This window comes from Bos taurus, chromosome 14 (genome assembly GCF_002263795.3).
Source record: "Bos taurus isolate L1 Dominette 01449 registration number 42190680 breed Hereford chromosome 14, ARS-UCD2.0, whole genome shotgun sequence".
Lineage (NCBI taxonomy): Eukaryota > Metazoa > Chordata > Mammalia > Artiodactyla > Bovidae > Bos > Bos taurus.
In genome coordinates, this window is record NC_037341.1 from 29,993,026 (window position 1) to 29,999,910 (window position 6,885).

Consider the following 6,885-nt stretch of genomic DNA (forward strand, 5'->3'; position numbering starts at 1 on the left):
TGGGAAGCCCCTAAGTGGCAACAGTTCATTCCATTACTAAGACCACAACAAAGTGTGGGCATTAATCACGAACATGCCCCCAAGTATTCTGAAAACCCTAAACCACTCTGCTCTTTCCCTCCCAAGAACCACTATGATGGATGTTACAGCAGCCCTGGACCAAGCTGGCAAAGTAGCCAGTTCTTTGGAAGAGGTTTTTAGAAGACTAGATGTATTCAAGGTAAGATATAGCTAAGAAATTTTTCTATAACTCATAATTTGACTTGCTGACTTCTTCACTATTGAGCTGGCTTAATTTTGGAGTAATACATCCCTGTGATACTGAATAGGCATAACGAGTATTTTTTATTCCTGTAGATAATTGTGTTCATTTAAGTTAAAGAAGGGTTCTGAGTCAGAACTCAAAATTCAGGAATTATACCTTTCTCTCTTCCTGTGCCCCCCATACCACCCCCAATCACCACACAAGACTTGGACTTCTTCTTAACTTGAAAGAATAAAAATATAATGGAAAATCAGGGTACCTCTATTTATAAACTTCATGTATCATATGAAATTTTTTTAAAAAAAGAAAATCAGATTTACTAAACCGTTAAATTAATTCCTCATAGCTCAGGTGGTAAAGAAACTGCCTGCAATACAGGAAACCCAGGTTCAATTCCTGGGTTGGGAAGATCCCCTAGAGAAGGAAATGGCAACCCACTCCAGTATTCTTGCCTGGAGAGCCTCATGGACAGAGGAGCCTGGCAGGCTACATTCCATGGGGTCACAAGAGTCGGACACGGCTTAGCGACTAAACCACCACCATTGATTTTAGAGAGCACATTTATATGTTAGTTTTAGATGCACTTTTGGAAAATTGTTATGCATGCACATCTCACAAATATATTACACTGCAGAGCCCTGGTACAATAATTAAGAACTACAAACCAGAAAATCTTAACTGAATAAGACTGCATGGAGGCAACTATTAAAACACAGGTGAATCTGAAACCTAAAAAGTAGGTGGAGAATCAATCTGCTTTCATCCTTTCTCTTGAATAGTTCATCTGCCAAAAAAGAGGGAGGTAAAAGTTTATAAGAAAACTTTCAAATCTTCAGTTGAAACTGAAACCACCCCTTAGCACACAGGCATAGAATCTTTGTTTTATACAAAACTGTATTGAAAATAATCCAGAATATCCATTACATTTGTGTACTTGATAGTTACAAGTTATAATGTACATTATAGACCCCTGAATCTACAATATGCACATAAACTGGCAATATTTACTTTAATAATGAGATTGCTTCTGTAGAGCAAATGACACAATAAATGTTCAACTATTTCGAATGGGGGCTATTTCTATTTTATAGTCTTCATATGTCTTCATTGTTTTGAAAATGTAGACAACTGAAATTAAACAGTCAATACCATTCCTCTGCAGTAAGTACTAATAGATGTTACACATGAACCCACTTATAAAAACACACTATGCTTTCCTTAGAAACAGGTAAAGAAAAATAACAGCCATAGCTTGCTAAAAAGTCATGTAAAATAGCTGCCTTTATATTGATGACATTTTTGCTTCTAGAGCTGTGAATTAATATTTTTAATTTGCAGAATTTATAAACATACAGGAAGTGTGTGACACCCATTAACCAAGACTCACAAACCAACATAATAGAAGTTTATATAATTATAGAAGCTGTGATTTATAACATGTACCAAATAACAATTCAAGCTTATTACAACTATCAAAAGCTTTTTTCATCCTAAAACATTTATGCTTTTGAATAGGTGCTAGCTCTAAAATGTTTATGTCCATTTTAAATATTCAACTGATTAATTATAAACCTTCTCCCCAGCAGAACCTTGAGAAAATTTTGAATTATATTCTTACCCTTTTAATATCTTTTTACTTGGATCATGCCCTAGATTCTAGCTATCTGGAGAATCCAAACATTTGAGGGTATATGTGTTGTCGAAATACTTCAAAAGAGGTAATGTTATTGGGGGCTCAAATAAAAAAGAATTTTAAGGTTAAAAAACTTGAAGTCTATAAAGAGTATTAAAAAAAAACATTAAAAATAAGCCCAAGGGCAAAATGAGTACACTAAAACCATACAAAACTAATTAATAAAACTGCAAAGATACTCAACAATCAAGTTTTGTATTGGACTGGCCAAAAAGTTCATTCAGGCTTTTCCATTGCATCTTCCGGAGAAACCCAAACAAAGTTTTTGGCCAAGCCTATATATAAGCTTTTGCTCAGAACTTCAATTTAAGCAGTTTCTAAACCAGTTGGTTGGAGGAAAGGGGTTTTCCTGAACTGAGAAATAAGTAACAGTTCTCACAAGACCTTTAGATCTTGAAAGTACAAGAATTAAGTCATGGTCTTCAATCTTGGCTGTATATTATTAGCATCAGCCTAAAGTTGTTAAAAAACACCCACGCCCTTACCCCATCCCTAGAGACTGGTTCAAGTGTCTCAGGTGGGGACAGACAGGGTTGAGACTCACTGAACTAGATGCAAGGATCAAATGAAAGGATCAGAGAAAGCAGATGGTAATCTGGGAGTCTGATGATCTTCCATGGAAATAAACTCATCCATGCTAACATAAGAAACATGAGTGACTAGAAGATTGAGACTGAGCACAGTCTCATTCTGGTTAATTTTTTACTATTGTATTTTTTATTGGTATATGTGTGTGTGCGTGCGCTCAGTTGTGTCTGACTCTTTGCAACCCCGTGGACTGTAGTCTGCCAGGCTCCTCTGTCCATGGGATAACTGGCGTGTAACTGCCTTCATTCTGGTTAATCTTAAATATCTTAAATATCCTTAAGATAAAACTAATTCAACTTGCCACCTTAGTCCACTAGGAATTTAAGCATAGGAATGTACGAAATTTCCTAACAGGCCAACCTAGCAAGTCTCTGTTCAGCCTTAGAGACTTTAGTTCATCTCTCAGAGGCCAGTCCTTCCACTCCACTCTGGATTACTACTCACTTCTCATTCTACATTAAATGTCTCTTTTCTCTATCTTCTCTCTCAAATCCATCCCACTAACATTTAAACATCTCAGTTTCTCCTATCCTAAAACACATATCCCTAGATCCTTCATCAACATCTTCACCCACAACCCTATTCTTCCAGCATCTCCTTGCTCAGTGTCCGACAAGCCCATCAGTGCAGCTACTAAGGGTGCTGGAAGTCTCCCCTCAAAAGGAATCACCAAGTCCTTCTGTGATAATGCATTAAAGAACCTCTCTGTGTCACCTCTCTCCATGCCCACTGCTACTTACCCGAGTGCAAGCCACCATCTTCCCTCACTGCAACTGTAATAATACCCTTAAAATCTGGTCTCCTTGGAGCCATTCTTCTCCCAGGCCCATTCTCCACATTGTGGCCTAGGTAACCTCACCTTAGGCAAATTATCAAACTTGTGCTTCAGTTCTTTTCACATGTAAAGTCCACTTTTAACAGACCTCATAGAATTGTTAAGATTGAATGAATACCAAACAAAAGCAATTATTAATACCAACGGTGAAGCTTAATAAATGGTAGCTATCTTAAATTTGTGTGTTTAGTCAGTCATGACTCTTTGTGACCCCATGGACTGTAACCCACCAGGCTCCTCTGTCCATGGGATTTTCCAGGCAAGAAGACTGGAGTAGGTTGCCATTTCCGGCTCCAGGGGATCTTCCCGACCCAAGTATCAAACCCGAGACTCTTCTGTCTCCTGCATTGGCAGGTGGATTCTTTACCACTGTACCATGTGGGAAGCCATTTTTAGTTTATTAATGTACAAATACTTAAAAGCAACTAAACTACTTGCATTATGAGAGGAAAGGATACTCAGAAACTAAATCAAAGGGCCTGCAAAGTCTTGTTTTATCTGGCCTCCACCAATAACATTTCAGTCTCAATTTAAGATTCAACATCTCCACTGAGTTTCACCAACCAGAAACACTACACATAAAGAGGAAAGTATCTTTTTGTCCCCCCTAATATTAAGGTTATATTTCTAACATAACTTATGGAGGTGACAAACCATCTGTTTTGCTCTGACAACACTAGGGAATGGTATGTATGCTTAGTCACTCAGTCGTGTCCAACTCTTTGCAACCCCCTGGACTGTAGCCTGCCAGGCTCCTCTGTCCATAGGGATTCTCCAGGCAAGAATACTGGAGTGGGTTGCCATGCCCTCCTCCAGGGGATCTTGCCCAATCCAGGGATCAAAGCCAGGTCTCCTGCATTTCAAGCAGACTCTTTACTGAGTGAGGGAGCAGTATACTGAAGGGAAAAAGCTGGTCTATCTCTTCCTGTATCATAACTTGGTGATCAGGATCTTATTTTGTGAATTAAGGTGAAAACACTACTTTCAAGTACACTTGCTACTTACTACCCAATCACAGAGCAAGAAAAAATTCCTGTGTGTGTGTGTGTGTGTGTATACATGCGCGTGCTTAGTTGCTCAGTCATGTCTGACTCTCTGCAACCCCATGGACTGTAGCCCTCCAGGCTCCTATGCCAGTGGGGATTTTCCAGGCAAGAATATTGATTGGAGTGGGTTGCCATGCCCTCCTCCAAGGGATCTTCCCAACCCATGGATCAAACCCAGGTCTCCCACATTGCAGGCAGATTATTTACCATCTGAGCCACCAGGGAAGACCCCTCCTAAGTACATCTTGCTTTAATTCCATGTGTTAAGAGAATCTAATTTGAAAAATAAACAAACCAACCTATGACTAGAGGAACTTGATACATTAAAAAATAGGAAACTTTGTTTTACAAAGCTTTATTTTTACATACAAATTTCCTTAAAGCAGTACACTTTTCCTCTGAGTTTCTGTACTGCTGCTGCTTCTGTAGTGAGAGGTAATAATTCTTTTTCCCATAAAATGTATCTCCTAAAAATGAATCCTGCCTTCTAGATCAACTCTTTCAGTCTGCCGTAGGGGTTTCACTCTATTTTTTATTCATTGGTGATGTCAGGATGACTGAGTTTCCATGTATCGCCTCTTCTTCCATCTTCTTTCATTTCCTACTGTCATTTTAAATTCATTATATGCCACTTTCTTACCTACCAGTCTTCTATTGTCTTTATCTTAAGCTAAAATTTTCCTTTTTCCACCAATTACAAGATTCCTTTTTCTACTGAAAGTATAACTGGAATATTAGTTTGCAGACTACACATTGAGAATTATTTTTAATGTGCCCTAATAAACTATCGTCCCACCTGGAATATTGAAACATGAGAAAATGGGTACTTATACCACTTACATTTTCACATTGGAAGTCCTTGTCAGAAGAGAATCAATTAGAAAAGAACCTCAGGAAACAGGCTGGCACAGAAGCCAGTGGTAATGAGGAGGCACAGAGCTAAGCGTCAGTGTGGGCTTGGTTTAAGAAGGCGGCAGAGCAAGAGGAAGCATGAGCTTTGACAGTGATCTGTGCTAAGAGACACTCAAGTCACTGGGCTTGAGGCTGGAGAAGGGTATGGATTCGAACAGCGGGAGAAGAGAGGGCTCAGCAGGGGCCCCAATATACAGACTGCCCATGAGAGGCGGAGCCCGGGAGCCAGGCCACCCGGTCTAGTCCCGGCTTCACTGATTACAAGTTCTGTGACCCGGGACTAATGAGTTATTAGTTTACAACTAAAACTAAGACTCAGTTTCTGTCTCATTTTCACCCATCTATAACATGGAGACATAACTACCTGCCTCATACATGTTAAGGATTAAATGAGCAAATATCTGTAAAGCACCGAGTGCAATGTCTGGCACAGGACTAGTTTCTGTGAAACTGACTGCATGCCTACCGTGAACTCAGTTCTAAGAGGGATAAAAATTCTCAGACTGTACATTAGATAGAGACAGCAAAGGAGAGGGGAGTCTCAGGTGATGATAAAGGGAGACTGAGAAGGTATCCACACAAAGGGACATGGAGACAAGAGGTGAGTTCTTCAAGGGACAACATTTAGACAAAAACAGCTGAGGATTTAGCCTCAAAAAAAAAAAAAAAAAAAAAGTCACATAAAGTGTGATCAGAAAGGTATAGTGTTGAGAGGAGAATCAAAAGGAAGGGAATATATGTATACTTATAGCTGATTCACTTTGTTGAAACACAACATTGAAAAGCAATTATCCTCCAATTTTTAAAAAGCTAGAAATGTTTAAAAATTTTTTTAAATGTATGATGTTTCACTTGAGAATCAAGGACAAGAAAAGAATCATGTTAACCTGGTGCCTCAGCAATAAAGAATCTGCCTGCAATGCAGGAGACACAGGTTCAATCCCTGGGTTGGGAAGATCCGCTGGGGAAGGAAATAGCTACCCACTCCAGTTTTTTGTCTGAGAAATCCCACAGACAGAGGAGCCTGGTGGGCTATAGTCCATGGGGTAGCAAAGAGTTGGACATGACTTACTGACTAAACAACAAGAATTTCATCTTATACTTGTATCACTATTATATTTAACATTCTTCTAGAATAATTCTGTAAGAATACAAAAATCAAGATACGTTAATTTTAACTTCATTCAACAAAGCATTATACTCCTCTCCCGATTAAAAATTAAAAACCAAATAACTAAAATGAAGAAATGTGCCTAACATTAATCTGTCAGAAGCAACAGCCAGAAAAGAAAAAAAATACAGCCTGACATTTTTCCTGTTTGCCCAATGAGTTAAACAGTACCTTCCATTTAGTTTTACTGATTTGAAAAGTTCTTTGTTCATTCTTAAATGAATATTTGAGCACTAAATACTAGCCAGGTACCGCTATGGACGTTCTTGGTTCTCAAAGGGGAGAGACACTGGTACACACCATTTTAATCTAATGTGACACACGCTACAATGCATATATGACAGGAGCACTGATCCAAATGCAGGAAAAGGCAGG